Source organism: Macaca thibetana, chromosome 1 (assembly GCF_024542745.1).
Source record: "Macaca thibetana thibetana isolate TM-01 chromosome 1, ASM2454274v1, whole genome shotgun sequence".
NCBI lineage: Eukaryota > Metazoa > Chordata > Mammalia > Primates > Cercopithecidae > Macaca > Macaca thibetana.
The window spans coordinates 74837621-74855505 of record NC_065578.1 but is presented as its reverse complement, the minus strand read 5'-3'; the positions used below and the strand labels follow the sequence as shown (position 1 = coordinate 74855505).

The window sequence follows — 17885 nt, the reverse complement described above, 5'->3', positions numbered from 1 at the left end:
CTTATTTTAGTTTTGATTTGTATTTCTCTGATGAGCAATGGTTTTGAACAACTTTTCATATGCCTGTTTGCCATTTCTGTGTCTTCTTTTGAGAAATGTCAATTCAAATCTTTTACCCATGTTTTGATTGGATTAATAGACATTTTCCTCTAGAGTTGAGTTCCTTGTGTATTCTGGTTATTAATCCCTTGTCAGAGGGGTAGCTTGCAAATATTTTCTCCCATTCTGTAGGATATTTCTTTAGTTTATTGATTGTATCCTTTGCTGTGTAGAAACTTTTAAACTTAATATGATCCCATTTGTACATGTTTACTTTGGTTGCTTGTGCTTGTGGGGTATTGCTCAAGAAAGTTTTGTCCAGACCAATGTCCTGGAGAGTTTTCCAGATGTTTTCTTGTAGTAGTTTCATGGTTTGAGGTCTTAGATTTCTTTAATCCATTTTGATTTGATTTGTATATATGATGAGAGATAGGCATCTAGTTTCATTCTTCTGTATATAGATATCCTGTTTTCCCAGCACTATTTGTTGAGGAGAATCACTTTCCCCCAGTAGGTATTCTTGGCACCTTTGTTCAAAATGAGTTCACTGCAGGTGTGTAGATTTATTTCTGCGTTCTCTATTCTGTTCCATTACTCTATGTGTCTACTTTTATGCCAGTACCATGCTGTTTTGCTTACTGTAGCTCTGTAGTATAATTTGAAATCAGGTAATGTGATTCCTCCAGTTTTGTTCTTTTTGCTTGGGATAGCGTTGGCTATTCTGGGTCTTCTGTGGTTTCATATACATTTTAGGATTGTTTTTTCTATTTCTTTGAAGAATGTCATTGTTATTTTGATAGGGATTGCATTGAATCTGTAGATTGCTTTTCATAGTATGGACATTTTAACAATATTCATATATTTCAATTTTTTGGTGTCCTCTTCAATTTCTTTCATCAGTATTTTATAGTTTTCGTTTTAGAGGTCTTACATTTCTTTGGTTAATTCCTAAGTATTTAATTTTATGTGTGGCTATTATAATGAGATTACTTTTTAAATTTCTTTTTTGCATTGTTCACTGTTAGCATATGGAAATGTTACTGATTTTTATGTTAATTTTGTATCCTGAAACTTTACTGAATTTATCAGCTCTAATAGTTTTCTAATAGAATCTTTAGGTTTATCCAAATATAAGATCATATCATCTGCAAACAAGGATAATTTGACTTCTTCCTTTCCAATTTGGTTGCCCTTTATATTTTTCTGTTGTCTGATTGCTCTGGCTAGAACTTCCAGTACTATGTTGAATAACAGTGTTGACAGTGGGCATCCTTGTCATGTCCCATATCTTAGAGGAAAGGCTTTTGGTTTTTCCCCATTCAGTAGATACTAGCTGTGGATCTGTCATATGTGGCTATTATTATGTTGAGATGTGTTCCTTCTATCCCCAGTTTTTGGAGGATTTTTTTTAAGTCATGAAAGGATGTTGACGTTTATAAAATGCTTTTTCAGCATCAATTGAAATGATCATATGATTTTTATCCTTCATTCTGTTGATATGATGTATCACAGTGCTTGATTTGCATATTTTGAACTATTCTTGCATCCCAGGGGTAAATCCCACTTGGTCATTATAAATGATCTTTCTAATGTATTGTTAAGTTTGGTTTGCTAGTATTTTGTTGAGTATTTTGCATCAATATTCATCAGAGATATTGCCCTGTAGTTTTCCATTTTTTACTTGTCTTTGTTATCACCTTGATACCAAAACCAAAAAAAGACATAACAAAAAAAGGAAACTACAGAACAATATCCCTGATGGACATAGATGCAAAAATTATTAACAAAATACTAGGCAATCAAATCCATCAGCATATCAAAAAGATACTCCACCGTGATCAAGTGGGTTTAACCGCTCTATGTTTTTTGATTGGAGAATTTAGTCTATTTACATTTAATGTTATTGTTAAGTAAGAACTTACTCATGCCATTTGTTATTTGTTTTCTGATTGTTTTATGTTTCCTTCTTGTCTTCCTTTTAGTGAAGGTGATTTCTCTCACTTTCTCCCACCTTAGGGGGCACTCTAAGCCCAGTAATGCTGTGGTTCTTGCAGACTCATAGAGGTACAATCTTGTTAGTCTTAAATAAGATTCAGGATAATTCTCTGGATTACCAGGCGGAGACTCTTGTTTATTTGCCTTACTTTCTCCCAAACATACAGTCTCTCTCTGTCTGTTCTGAGCCACCTGAAGCTCCTGTGGCCACCACCAGTATGACTGCTCTGAGTCAGTCCTGAAGCTAGCCCAGCGCTGGGTCTTGCCAAAGTCCTGCTGTAACTACTCCCTGGATACTGCCTAGCTTCACTCAAGGCCCTGGGGCTCTAAAATCAGCAGGTGGCAAAGCCTGCCTCCTTCCCTTCAGGGTACCAAGGTCCCCTAAGCTCCAGGTGGGTTCAGAAGTGCTGTCTGGGAGTCAGGCACTAGAGTCCAAAACCTTATGAGTCTACCTGATTTTCTATTTATTGTTGCTGAGCTGGCACTCAAACTGCAAGATGTAGTCCTTCCCACTCTTCCTTACCCTTTTACAAAGACAGAGGAACCTCACCCCACAGCCACCACCACCCCTGGCCATGAGAAGTACTGCCAGACTATCAGCCATGTTCCCTTAAGGCCCAAGGACTCTTAGGTCAGCTTGTGTGAATACTGTTTAGCCTGAGACTAGACTCCTCTCAGGGCAGTGGGCTCCCCTCTGCCCCAGGGCAGGTTCAGAAATGCTATCCAAGAGTCAAGTCCTGGAATTGGGGACCCCAAGAGCCCACCGGTGCTGTATCCTTCTGTGGCAGTGTTGGTAGTTGAAGTCAGCAAGTCTTAGAGGCTTACCAAGGCCATGATGCAGTGCCTGAGTATCACTGCTGGTTATTTAGGTAATTAGCAGGTGATGAATGCTGGCAAGACTGGATTTTTTTCCATTTAGGCAGCAGATTCCCTTCTGGCCCAGGGTATGTCTAGAATTGTCATCTGCCAGCTAGGGCCTAGAACAGAGCTTCATGATGCTGACCTATCCTTCTGTGGCTAAACTGGTATCCAAGATGCAAGACAAAAATCCTCCTCAGTCTTCCCTCTTCTGTCCTCAAGCGGAAGGAAGGGGTCTCTTTTTGAGCCCGGAGCTGAGCAGTCAGGGGTTAGGGGAAGGGTGATGCCAGCACTCCCTTGGCTACCCCAGCTGGTGCCTCAGTACATCGTGTGCCCCCCAATCCACTGTCTCTGGGCCTATTTCATCCCTAGGACTTGCCTACGAGTTGTGGAGTTGCAGTCCTTATGGCCTAGACTGCCTTTCACATTTATTTAGAGACCAAGAGCACTTTGGCGCTAGGTGGTGAGGTTTGCAGGCACTCAGGTTCAGACTGCTGAGATGGACACTTCCCCTCCAGCTAGGGCTAGTTTAAATGCTCCCTCTGCAGGGGGCATCAGCTGAGTTTGATCTGGGTTTTCCTTTCTGCTCTCACAGAACATTGCTGAGTTCAATGCCTCCCAATTGCTGTGTTCTCTCTCCCCTAGCACACAGAGATGCCCTCAGCACCACGCAGTTGCTGCCAGAGGTGGGGGCAGAGGTGGGGGCAGGGTGGCATTGATGACTCAGGACTATTTTTTCTATCTCTTTAGTGCTGCTTTCAGTGATATGAAGGTAAAACCAGATACTATGTGTGCTCGCTTGACTTTTGGTTCTTGGTTCTTATGAGGGTGTTGTTTCTGTGTAGATAGTTGTTAATTGGATATTCTTGCTGGCAGGACAATGGGTAGAGCTTTCCATTACACCATCTTGCTCTCTTTCTCCATAAATATTCAAAAGTCTAAAATTCTAAGAGAGTTTATCAAACAAATTTCTGATTAGCAAGCTACACTATGTCATTGAGTAGTCATTAGAGTTAGAACTACAGAGAGTGTTAAAAGTGGGAGAGACTTAAAAATGGTTTAGCTTAACTCTCTTAGCAGATAAGGAAACTTATCAGGGAAGTTAAGCTTAACTTTCCCACAGTCACATAGCCAGCACTCAGGCAAGCCTAGATGAAAATTCAGATCTGGCTTTTAGTCCAATGCTGCTTTTTACCGCATGCAATGGAATTAGCTCTGTTTTCATGAATGACATGGCAGATTAAGTGGCAGAGGTCTTTCTTTTATTGTCTGGAATTAGAGTATTGTTTGAGAGAGAGAGAGAGAAAGAAAGAGAGAGTGTGCGTGCACATGCATATGCAGTTCCTCCAAACTTAACGTTGACTTCTAACTTCTTTTGTGGAAGAAAGGGGTTTTCACTTTGCTTACTCATGCCTTAAGCCTCAACCTGAAACTCTGGCATTACTCTTTGTCAGTATTAACTTGTTCCCATACCTCCTTGAGGTTTCGCTTGTTACAATATTTATCAAACTCTATTGTAATTGCATGTTTACTTTTCTTCTCTACTAGACTGTGAATTTCATGTCTTGTTCGTAGTTATACCTTCAGTGGTGATTAGCACAGTGCCTTTCACTTAGTGTTTCCAATTATTTGTGAAAGAAATAAATGTAAAAAATATTATCTATTGTTTTAAAAAACCAGTATGAAGTAAGTATACCAATCAGATATCTTATTTCAGGAAGAACAATCCCATATCTCAATTCAGTTTTCTATCATGCCAGGTACAATGTTCCCCAAATGATTTTTCTTAATATGTTTTAAAAAATTTTTTGAAAACATCTATCTCTGGGTGTGGGGACAAAAAACCCCCCACATCTTTCCAGAACCTAACCATTTTCTTTTCTTTTCTTTTCTTTTTTTTTTTTTTTTTTTTTGGACTTTTGGATTGGACAGATCCAATCCCAGCTCTGTGATTTTGGGCACATTACTTAACCTCTTTCAACTTCACTCTCCTTATCTGAAAAAAATGGAGACAGTATTACCTACCTTACAGGACTATGGTGAGGATTAAATGACATAACAAATAGCAAAGTTATATATAGTGGGTATTCAATAAATGCTCATTCCATTTCCCCTTCTCTTTTACTCCATCCCTTTCTTTCTCCCTGTTGCCTCCCTCCCTCCCTCCCTCCCTCCTTCCCTCCCTTCATCCCTTCTTCTTTCCTTCATCCCTTCTTTCCTTCCTTCTCCTAACTCCACTGTTTTGGATATGAGAGTGCTGCAGCATAGTCAAAGTTTGCTTTGTCTTACAGCAACGGTGCTCTATTGAGTAAATTACCTTCAGCCTCCGCTTACCTCCAGGACAGCCTCGCTTTTCTATACTCATTTTTCTTTGTCCTGTGTATATCCACAAATGACTAGATTTGCCTTCCAGTTTCCCACATTGGCTTGCCTGAAATACAATTATTCTGCCATATGCCTGATGGTCAACACGTTTTTCACAGCAAGGAAACACAGAGAGAGAGTGAAAACAAGGGAACCTGCAAGTGCCAGAGACAGTGAAACCTCCAAGAGGTTGTGTTGATTGCAGAGGCTGTTCCAGGAGCAGGGGCTTTGGAATGCAATGTAGGGCTCAACTGAAAAGGAAAAAGGGAAGGTCACAACTGGTTGTTTGTCTTGCTCTTGACTGTGAAAGATGCCATTTCATTATCTTTCAATCAGGCTTTATTGCAAAATGTTTTGTATTAGAATTAATATATATTTTAAAAGAGGCCTAATGTGAAAAAGAGCTAAGCCACATAACTGAATTAAAGAAAATCATAAAAATTTATTACCAAAACAACAACTGGAAGAAAGGGATCTCTTGACACAGATGGTCTTGTCTAGGCTCAGAAATTGAGGTAACATGACAAAGCAGTGATTAAGCAGCTACTGATGAGGTTCAGATTAAATGATGAATGAACTGGCCAGGAGTTAAGAAGAAAGTGTTTAAGAGTGTTTGGCTCAGGGTAAGAATACATTTTACTCCTAATCTACCACTAACTTGAGCCCTTGTGACCTTGAGCCCCAGGTTGCAAAATGTTATCTGTAAAACAAATTGTTATACACGTGTAAGTTGCTGCTATTGATATTCTTTTACTTAAGGCCGAACATTTGTTTAGGAGGGTGATGGGAGAAGGGTTAGGACCCTTGCTTAATTAGCTCAGTTACATTCCTCTAATGCTGAGTTTCCCAACCTAGGCACCTTTGACATTTTGGGCTGAACGTTTTGTTGTCAGTGGCTGTCCTGGGCATTGCAGGATGTTTAGCAGCATCCCTGACTTTCATTCGTTAGATGTTTTTAGGACCCTCTTCAGTTGTGACATACAAAAATGTCTCCTGACATAGCCAAACGCCTTCTAGGGCATACCAGCCTGCCCCAGCTCTGCATTTTGAGAACCACTGCTTTAATAAAAGAACTGAGAGATGACTCTATCTACATCTAGAGTTTCCAATGGAGTTACCATAAGACTTAAAAAAAAAATCGCAAAACTTACTCTATTCCAAATTGAGTAGAGTAATTCACTCTATTTCATGCATTCATTAAGCATTTTATTGACTGTCTGCAGGCACTGTGCTAGACCCTTGGGGTACATAGATAACTATGATCTGATTTCTGCCTTCAAGGACTTTGCTTTCTATTAAAGATAGGAAGTAATGCCTTATTAGTCCATTTCAATTCAAGGCTGTTAAGTGCTATCATATATCTTAAGTCAATATACGGTATAATGGAACTGCAAAGGTGTAGTCTTCCCATTCACCCTAGGGGAAAGGTGTCAGTTAAGGCCTTGTTGAGAAGGGAGTAATCATATGAGACTATATTTCAAGTCACCAAACAAAAAAAAATTAACCTCCAGACATCTAAAATATCGCATTTTGATATTGTATTTTCTGCCTATCATTTCAAATTTTATATGTACATAATTTCTTAGATATTGTAGTAGAGTTCGCCAGAGAAACAGAATCAGTAGGACACACACACACAGATAGATACACACAAACACACCCACATATATATATATATATACACACACACACATACCGAAAGAGATTTATGAGGCATTGGCTCTTGTGATTTTGGAGACTGAGAAATCCCCTATCTACTGTCTGCAAACTGGAGACCCAGAAGAGTGGTTGGTGGTATAGTTCCAGTCTGAATGCAAAAGACTGACGTCCCAGCTCAAAGATTCTCCCCTACTTCTCCTTTTTGTTCTATTCAGGCCTCTAAAGGATTGGATGATGCACACCCATATTAGGCAGGACAATCTACTTAACTTTGCCTACAGATTTGAATGTTAATCTCATCCAGAAACACCCTTATAGATACACCAAGAATAATGTTTAACCAAGTATCTGGTCACTCTATGGACCAGTCAAGTTGACCCATAAAATGAGCCATCACAAATATGATTAAAATTTTTGTTAGGTAGTGGTTCTCAAAGTGTCATCCCTGGACTGGCATCACCTGGGAACTTGTTGGAAAGGCAATTCTTGAGCTTCCTCTCAGATCTACTGAGTCAGAAGAAGCTCTGAGGGTGGGGTCTGTCAATTTGTATTTTATGAGTCCCCCATTAGAATCGTGCTGAAGTTTGAGAACCACTGCTTTAATAATTTGCTTATTAATTCTTAAATGTATTATATAATTTACTGAATAAATATGTATAAAGTGTTATAAAAGAAGGGTATAATCTATATATTTATATGTATTAAGCATGTGCTAATACATGAAATGCCTTCAGACAGTGTCTCATTTAATCCTCACAACAGCCCTCAGAGGGAGCATAGTCGTTCTCAGCTGTGGGTCAGTTTCCAAATACTCATGAAGCTTAAATGCAATTGTCCAGGTCTTGCCTCAGACCTACCGAATCAGAAACTATTTGGTTTTGAATATGTACTGTGATTGAGAATCACTGAAGTGGGTATTCTTTTTGTGTATTTTACATACATGAAAATTGAGGCTTCGACAGGATGCATAATTTGACTATGGTTTCTGACATAGTATAAAACTGAAAAAGTATTTCATTGATTTATTTATTCATCTAATACTTACTGGCATTGGATGATTAACGAGTCTGGCTTTATGCTCCTAATTATTCAGATAAATATTGTGGCACATGCTACTTGGGAGGCTGAGGCATGAGAATCGCTTGAACTTGCAGTGAGCCGAGATCTCACCACTGCACTCCAGCTTGGGCGACAGAGCAAAACTCAGTCTCAAAAATACTAAACAAACAAACAAAAATCCCAAAACGACCCCCCACAAAACCCCCAAAAGCAAACACAGTATTTATGGTTTGATTTTATGTTCCTAAATCTTAAAGAAAGTGTCAGTGAATCCATCTTCCAAATATAAGGACTCTAGCTTTTCTAATTAGCTAGTAGAAATACTGACAGCGTCCTAATTCATTGTTAATTTGGAATACATTTACCACTTTTACTATGTAAGGGTTTTTATGTTCTAGTGTGATACAGTACCTGGACTAGTTTGCCAGGGTAGTGGCTGAAACAGATTAATTTATTCACACCAGGAAGAATACAGTTAGGATAATGCTGCACTGCTCTTGCTCTCATGAACCTTTTAATTACCTTTGCCTTATGCCCTTTCCACATAGATTAGATCACAGAAACTCAAAAGGACAGTTTCATTGTAAAGGGAGAGAGCCACTTGGAGTGAGGTTCTTAAGCCCTTTATTTTGGATTTCTCCTCCCCAGTTAGTTGGGTGGCAATTCAGAAAGATAAATTTTCATTTAAGATACTTTATTAAAAAGCCACTTTGAATCTATAAGAACATGTGGAATGGGAGATGTCCTCTTGTCTTAGAATTTGAGACCTCAAAGCTTGGGACACTGAGTGACAATCTCCTCCCTACTTCAGAGACTGGTGCTGGATCCAATTCCATAGGAATTACTGAAAATTGGCCAGATCACCAACTGGTCTGTGATCTGCCTCTGTTCTATTCAGACCTCTTTTACAGGGAAGGGAGGCAGATGCTTCTCTCACCACCAAATCACGTGTTGGGAAGCCGCAAGAGTCCTGCGTATAGAGGTTATGGTCATCTACAAAATGGTAGAATGTCATCTCAGTCCCTGACTGGATGTTTGCCAAATTACAAAAACCAGTGGGGTTTCCCCTTGCATCTAGCTGAGCAGAAAGTGAGTTTTCTCTTGAGAGAAACTGATATGTGACTCTCCATAATTTGAAGCAAAGTGTGATAATAATAGGTCTCTGCTTCTCTTCTGGAAAAGACAAAGGATAGAAATCAAAGTAGAGCTGCCTTTGACTGCAGGGCAAGGAGGAAGGAGTCAGCAGTTTGTCAAGTTGCACGTCCCTTGTACTTCCTGTGAGTCAAGTGGACCCTAAGAGGGCTGCCTACTGGGGCAAAGCTGAGATGTGGGGGTGATTCTGAGCGGTCGGCTAAAGAGCTCATTGTCTATTGAAAGAAACATGTGGGGCATAGGAACTTGTTGAGAGTCTCTGAAGAATCTGCAAATGTACTTAATGAGATCTAATATTTGGAAGGATGCTATGATGGAGGGCATCTGATAGTCAAATGAGAATTATAAATTAGCTCCTTTTTTGATCCCTGCCATCTCCCAGGATTCAGAAATGAAAGGGCAAGGTTGAGGGTGGGATAGGGAGAGAAGAAAGGAATATAAAAAACCAGAACAGAGTCCTCCCTTGTGTCTTCTCACAGCTTCTCTTCCCCTCACACTGGAGCCATTCCTGAGCTGACAGGAGGGGACGCTCCAAATCAAGTATTAGATTAATGCTTTGAGTTAGGTAAGACTGAACTTTTTAATACTGGATGACAAAATTGTTATCATGAAAAGAAATCTGAAAGAGACACTGTCAAGGCTAGAGGAGGAGAGACCTGACAGAATGTTTGAATGCAGTGATGGGAGAAAAATGAAGCTGTTTCCTGATTGCTACCGAGTCCAGCTCATGCAATAATGAATAATGAAGAGCCCAGATTCCTTACCAGATAAATTGTAGAGAAAAGGAAATGATGGGAGAGGATTCTGTTTTCTAAATTATAAACTTAGAAAATCACTGTAGTGAAAGGCTTCATTTAAATAAGAGGCTAAATTAGAACGTTTCCTTGATACCTTCAGACTTTAAAAATCCGTACTTTTTTGGGGGGGGATAGGGGAGGAGTGTTACTTTTTAATACATTGTGGCCAAGAATAATTTGTCAGATCTCAACAGGCAATATGGCAATACGCTTTTTTTTTTTTTTTTTTTAACAAATCTTGCCTCAGGTTTATTTGTACAAATAGCACAGGAGGACACCAGCCCTCTGCAGACGGCAGTGCAGGGCGGGTCACACCAGTCCTTCTGTCCTTGTATTGGCAGATGAAGATCTCTACTTTGAACCCTTTGTAGTGGCCTGGGCACCTTTGGGAGCCTGAGCTGGAACTCAAGCTGGAGCTGCAGCCTGGGCCTCGGTTTGATCCTTAGCCTTGGCCATCTCTGGCCAGCACAGCCTGAGCCCTTTGGCAATGTGGGCACGAGCATGCTTCCCAAGCTTGGAGTGGGCAACGTAGGCAAGTTGATGGAGCTTGTGGCTGACACCGTTTGGGATCTCGGGCTTAACCTCCTTGGGCTTTACGAGGGCCTTGATAGCCTCGGCATGTGCACTCATGGCCTTGGCATTGTTGGCCTGCATCTTCTTTAGGCCCTTCTTGTTGTGCTTCTTGGCAAAGCGCATGTTCCTCAGGAACTTGGGGTCCACCCCTTAAGAGATTCATATCTTTGTGATTGGAGTTTCTTGAGGCAATTTCTGTGCCATATTCGGGACCAGTTTTGTGTGGTGTGGTTCTTGGACTTGACCATGTCTGCACTGTAATCTGCGGCTCCTGAAGCCTGGAAGAGAATGCTCAGTATCCTTTTGCATATAACTGGATGTCTTGGTCTATTTGCATTTACTATAAAGGAACACCCGAGGATGGGTAATTTTTAAATTACCACCGCAGGCTATACAAGAAGCATTGCATCAGCCTCTGTTTCTGGTGAGGGACTCAGACTGCCTCCAGTCACGGTGGAAAGAAAAGAGGAGCTGCTGTGTTCAGAAATCACAAGGTGAAATAGGAAGCAAGAGAGAGGAGAGAGGCAGGTACTAGGCTCTTTTAAAAAACAGTTTTCACAGGAACTAAGAGTGAAGATTCACTCATTTCTGTGATGACAGCACCAAGTCATTAATGAAGGATCTACAGCCATGACCCAGACACCTCCCATTAGGCCCCACCTTCAACACTGAGGATCAAATTTCAACATGAGATTTGGGGGAACACATATTCAAACAGTACTACCTGGCATCAAATGTTATTTTAGAATACTATACACCTTTCCCACACCATTTCATTCCATATACATTATTTTTATGCATCATCATAGAAGAGTTTTCATTATATTTCTAAAATTACATTCTCCGTTGCTGACAATGCAGCTTTAACCAACAATTGTTGGTCCTAATAGTGACATTAACTATTTGGCATTTTTATATATTTTATGCCAGTGGACCATAATGGCTTAAGGCTTTCGAGTATAAGCCGGTTCATTTAGTTACCTCCACCATTTCTTTCAACCAAGACACACAAGGAGCAATTTTAACAGATTCTATGTTCAATTTTTAGACAGTGAGCTTTGGTTTCTGGAAACAGCTTGATCATATAGTATAATATAAATGCGAGGTCCCCCTCCAGTTTCTTTTTTAAGATTTTGCCTACTAATGTGAATGGTCTTTGATTCTTTTGGTAATGAAAGGATTAAATAATTGATGTCATTATATGTTGAGTTTGGCTATTTTCATCAGCCTTCAGGGTCTGGCTTGTCTGCCTTTTAAATGGACAAAATGGAGTAACATAATTTGTGTTTAAAAATTTGATTGCCTTAAAGTATTTCTGACTTTCTGACATGTGTTTATAGCTAGGCTTTATGGTTAGTAGGTATCTGAGAAAGAAAGTATCTTTCCTCCCACAAGTACTAATTCCATCTTGTAGGTTTTGATTTTTTAAAAAAATCTCTGTGCAGTATACTAAACATATGGGCCCTCTTTTCTTTTCTTTTTCTTTTTCTTTTTTTTTTTTTTTTTTGAGACAGAGTCTTGCTCTGTTGCTCAGGTTGGCGTGCAGTGGCTCAATCTCAGCTCACTGCAACTTCTGCCTCCCAGGTTCAACTGATTCTTCTGCCTCAGCCTTCTGAGTAGCTGGGACTACAGGTGAGGCCACCATGTCCAGCTAATTTTTGTATTTTTAGCAGAGACAGGGTTTTGCCATGTTGGCCAGGCTGGTCTTGAACTCCTTGTTTCAAGTGATCCACCCTCCTCAGCCCCTAAAGTGCTGAGATTACAGGCATGGGCCACTGCGCCGGGCCCTAACTTATTGTTCTGTTTTGTTCCTATGAATTCTTCAGAAGAACTAACTTTGGAGTGTTATGGCCCTTTCTGCTAACAAACTTGTTTATATATGGTACTTAGTTTATTTTTCTACCATGAACAGGCAGCTATGGACCTTGTGGTTGAGACAACATTAAGTAAAGACAAATATTTGCACCTGACTCTCAATCCACACATTTCAGAGCTAGTCATATGAGACGCTGACCCCGTGATAACTCATTGTTCAGAATGCTGCATCTTTTACTTCTTGGCTAAGTTTGTAAATCCTACAACTTAAAGTTTTCCTTTTTATTTTTATTTTTTGTTTATTTGTAACTAATGTTATATCTGGGAACTAGATTTGTATCTTTTGATGCTAAAAATATAATATTTTAATTATATGCTGTAGGTAGTCTTTTTTTTTATTTTGAGAAGTACTTAAATAAAAGACTCTCTGCTGTTAGTATTTTATCAATAGATGCTTATGGAGTGTGAGTCCTTCCACAGAGACATGCTCACTGGATAGTTAACAATTTTCAACTAGTAAAAATATGCATGCAAAATACTATGCTTGCTCCTTACATGCTGAATTATTAAAAACATCCAAAAATTTGATCTGAGATCTTAAATGCTGACCATTTGTGTTATCTTCCTGAATTACCTTTTAAAAAAATCTCCTGGTTGGCAGGTTCAGATAGGCTGACTACTTTTGTGTGTGTGTGTGTGTGTGTGTGTAGATAGTTGAATTTTATCTTCTTCAAATCCTCTCTTTTTGTTAAAGGAAAATCTATAGAGTCATTTCAGATTTGTTCTTCTATATATTCTGTCTTCTCTAAACCTTATTTATTGAGAAAACTTTTTTCGTTATCAATTCAAAAACATTCGTAGATCTTAATATCTTTTATATGACTCCTATAAGAGGTGTAATTAGTAGGAAAGGCATCTTTTAAATGCATTGGGTTCAAGTAAAAATGCTATCCATTTAGAATTCATACTGAAGAGGAATATATTAGTGTAGGGAAGTGAATGAGAGTCCTCTTGAAATGTTTTGTTTAGGGACCTAGAACTTATTCTAAGCTTCTGACTTACATTTTATTTATTTATTTACTTATTTATTTATTGAGACAGAGTCTTGCTGTGTCCCACAGGCTAGAGTACAGTCGTGTGATCACAGCTCATTGCAGCCTTGAATTCCTCGGCTCAAGCGATCCTGCTGCATCAGTCTCCCAAGTAGCTAGGACTATAGATGTTTGCCTCCATGCCCAGATAACTGACGTAAATTTATGTATTCTGGTCAAGTTCAGCTGATTAGTCAAAGGCATTTCCTTTAATTCTGTAATGCCTTCTGTAGTCATCCAAATGGCACATTTTCCAGATTATAAATAACTCTTTTTCCTGTTTGATTAATGGTCATAGGTCAGAGTTCATTTCTTGACTGGAACTTCTACTTTCAGCAATTTAAACTGTGGATTTTAATTATTTGGTTAGTAATGAGCATTTAAAACTCAAAGATCCCAGCTTTTAATCCATATTACTATTATTGATTTCAATATTTATAATATATGTTCCATTTTAGTACATATGGTAGATTTTATATGCTAATATTTTCATATTTAAAATGCTGAATTTAGCAATACAGATGATTTTGTAAGTGACACATAAAAATTGTATGTATTTTCAGTGTACAGCATGATATTTTATACATATATCCATTGAAAATGATTAAATCAAGACTGATTACATATCTATCACCTCACATATTGTTTGTGGTGAAAGTATTTAAGATCTACTATATCACCAATTTTCTAGTATCAATACATTATTATTAACTGTGTTTTACCATGTTGTACAATAAAGCTCTGGAACTTGTTTATCCTGTCTAACTGAAACTTTGCACGCTTTGACCAACATCTCCCCATTTCTGCACCTGCCCCCACAGCCCCGGGCAACCACCATTCTATGCTCCGTTTCTGCAAGTTTGACTGTTTTAGATTCCACATATAAATGAGGTTGGGCTGGGCGCGGTGGCTCAAGCCTGTAATCCCAGCACTTTGGGAGGCCGAGACGGGCGGATCACGAGGTCAGGAGATCGAGACCAACCTGGCTAACACGGTGAAACCCTGTCTCTACTAAAAAATACAAAAAATTAGCCAGGCGTGGTGGCGGGCGCCTGTAGTCCCAGTCACTTAGGAGGCTGAGGCAGGAGAATGGCGTAAACCTGGGAGGCAGAGGTTGCAGTGAGCTGAGATCCGGCCATTGCACTCCAGCCCGGGCGACAGAGCAAGACTCTGTCTCAAAAAATAAAAAATAAAAAAAAATAAAATAAAATAAATGAGGTTACAGTATTTGTCTTTCTATGCTGGGCTTATTTCACTTAGCACACTGTATTTTAGGTTTCTTAGGATTTCCTTCTTTTTATAAGACTGAATAGTATTTATTCTATTTTATGTCTATCTATCTGTCTATATATCTATCTGTCTATCTATCTATCATTTATCTATCTCTATCAATCATCTGTTTGTCTATCTTTGGAATTTAAGAAAGTAGAGAGAATAACAAGAGAAAAATATTGGTGTGTTAGATGTTTTTCTGTGCTATTTCAGTTACTAATCACAGAGCTTGAGTGAAATTATTTTAACTATTTATTTAAACTCATTTAGCTTGAAACTTTTAAGAAATCATAAAAAATGAATACAGAACTATATATAAACTACATATCACTAATTTTTATAATTCTTACTCAAAATTTACTTGGGAAAAATATAGAAACTATATTTATGAACTGTTTAAGGAGTATAAAATATTTATTTAAAAGCTATTAAAAACTGGTTTTTAGCAGATCATCTTTAGAGAATGTCTTTGGAGCTTTATAGTCATTAGTTTTTAATGTTAGATTAATTTCATATGAAAGACAAAAGTGAAACATTAAGAAACAAACTGTTTTGAAGCTAATGCAATTTATAATCACAGTATATATTGGAAAGACTTAAAAACTAGGAGAAATTACATAAATGAATATCCCGAGTAAACAATAGCTAACATTTATTGTACACTTAGTATGTGTCACACATTTTTAGGTGTTTTGTACTTATTAACTTGTTGAACTCAGTAATGTCCCAGAGTAGGTACACAATAGGATCAGGGGAATATACAATGAAGAATCAAACAGAGAAGTAGCTCTGCTCTCAGAGAATTTATATTTTAAGGGGAGAAGACACAATTAAAATTAGTAAAGAAAACATGTAGTGTGTTATATGGTGGTGAGTTTTATGGGGAGAAATAAAGGCATAAACAGAAGAAAAGGAGTATGATGTGTGAATGTGGTGGTCTTTCATTTTAAGAAGTTATTCAGGGAAGGGCTCACTGAGACTGTGATATTTGAGCAAAGACCTGAAATCAGTGGTAAAGACATCTGGATGTCTGGAAGATGAAAGGCCCAGAAAGAGGGAAAAAGTGCAAAGGCTCCGAGGCAGGAGCATGCTTTACATGTTTGTTTCAGAAGCAGAGATACTCATGACCAGGAGGAGAGCAACCAGAGATGAGGTCAGAAAGTTAATAGAGGGCCAGATTTTGTAGACTTGGGCTTTTATTCTGAGAAATATGCAAAGTTAATGAATGGTTTAAGAAGAGACATTTTAACAGGATTCCTCTAACTACTATGTTGAGAATAGACTGGGGGCAAGAGTTAGAAGAGGAGGTCAAGTATGATGCTGTTGAAATAGCCCAAGCAGGGATTATGGTACTTGGATCAGAGTAGGGGTGGAGTGTGGTGAGAAGTTGTTGAATTCTGGTTATATTTTGAAGATAGAGCCAACAGGATATGGCGTCTGAAAGAGAAGAGTCGGTGAGATGCAAGGCTTTGCCCTGAATCATGGGAAAAGCATTGGGAAGACAGTGGAAGAAACAGGTTCAGGAAAGGAAGATCAAGAATTCAGTTTTGGACATTTTGGATTTGAGATGCCCATTAGACATCCAAGAAGAGGTAAATCTTCACTACACCTCTGTGAAGTAGTTGCCAGTATTGTCCTGATTGTGCAAACAAAGTAACATTTAGAAAAGTTGACTTCTCTTTATTCATCAGCAAGTAACAGAGGCAGCATTCAAGCCTGGGCAGCCTGACATCACAGCCCCTGCTTCTAAGCACCATGAGATCTGCATCTAAGGATTTCAGAAATGAGTAGAGTCGTGTTGATTCATATAAACTTATAATATGGAAAACTCTACCATCCATCAGATCTAGGGCTTGTGATAGCTTAGATTAAAATGGCTCTTCTTAAAGGAACATTTAGGTGGGGTGTGGTGGCTCACGCCTGTAATCTCAGCAGTTTGGGAGGCCAAGGCGGGTGGATCACAAGGTCAGGAGATCGAGACCATCCTGGCTAACACGGTGAAACCTCATCTCTACTAAAAAAATACAAAAAAATTAGCTGGGTGTGGTGGCGGGCGCCTGTAGTCCCAGCTACTTGGGAGACTGAGGCAAGAGAATGGCGTGAACCCTGGAGGCGGAGCTTGCAGTGAGGCAAGATCATGCCACTGCACTCCAGCCTGGGAGATAGAGCGAGACTCCCTCTCAAAAAGAAAAAAAGAAGAAAAATAAAAACCTTTTTTTTTTCTTTATCAAACCTTAAGTATTTTGGTTTCTCTCTCTCTCTCTCTGTTTTTATCTCCATCTCCAACTCCATCTCCATCTTCATCTCTCTATTCTCTATCTCATCTCTATTTCTTTTATAAAAATATTTTTATTTTACTATAAAAGACATCCCATCCATCTCTATTTCTCTCTCTCTGTCCCCTCGCCGCCCCCACCTTTACTCTAGAGAACTGTTTTCCACATCTGTCTAGCTAGGGTGGCAGTTTTCTGTACTACATAGCTCTTAATACCTTGTGACAACAGTTCTCATTTTGGCTACTACATTTCTGGAGCTGTTTGTATTTATGAGTCTTAGTCACAAGCTCTCCAACATTTTAGCTTTCAAAAAGTTCTTGCCATTCCTGGTTACTTTCTGAATGTTGGTTGAACCAACATTCTACTTTCCTAGGAGTCTATAGTTAATGGCATTGTTCAGGCTTAGTGTATCCTACATTTCCATTTTGTCCAATGTGGTTATGGTTAACTCACCACACAGCAGCTGTTTAGGTGTTCTTTTGTCAATTAATCTAGCCACAAAAGGCCAGCTCAGATTTTTTGGGTTGCATTGTGCACTATAGAACTCAGCAAAACAAACTATTACAATAGAAATATATACCCTGCGTATTAAGTAGGATAGCGTTGGTGTGGACTACTCTAAATAACTTGTCCAAACAATTGTGGAGTTAAAAAATAACAGTTTTTATAGAATTATGCATTATCTGGGCTAAATTTCCTACCAGCTCCTAGGAAATATATCTTGGCATGACAGCCTTAGAAATATGTATTTGTAAATGAATGGCTGACATACTATTAACTATTGAGCAATACATTCACCAAATCAATAAAAATGTAGTGCATAGTCAATAATATGATTCATTTGTCACTAGGTGGTTGGTCCCATCAGAATAAGTACATCATAAAATGCTAAATTTTTTCCCTTCTACATTGTACACCATATTACCCCATGATTA

General features: G+C 38.8%; 1 protein-coding gene and 1 pseudogene across 4 annotated transcripts in view; one reads left to right on the top strand and one right to left on the bottom strand.

Moving 5' to 3' along the window:
* SLC44A5 (solute carrier family 44 member 5) overlaps positions 1-17885 on the top strand; it is a 531948-nt gene that overhangs the window by 153003 nt on the left and 361060 nt on the right. The window lies entirely within an intron of this gene.
* On the bottom strand, positions 10275-10744 carry LOC126963168 (60S ribosomal protein L29-like; annotated as a pseudogene).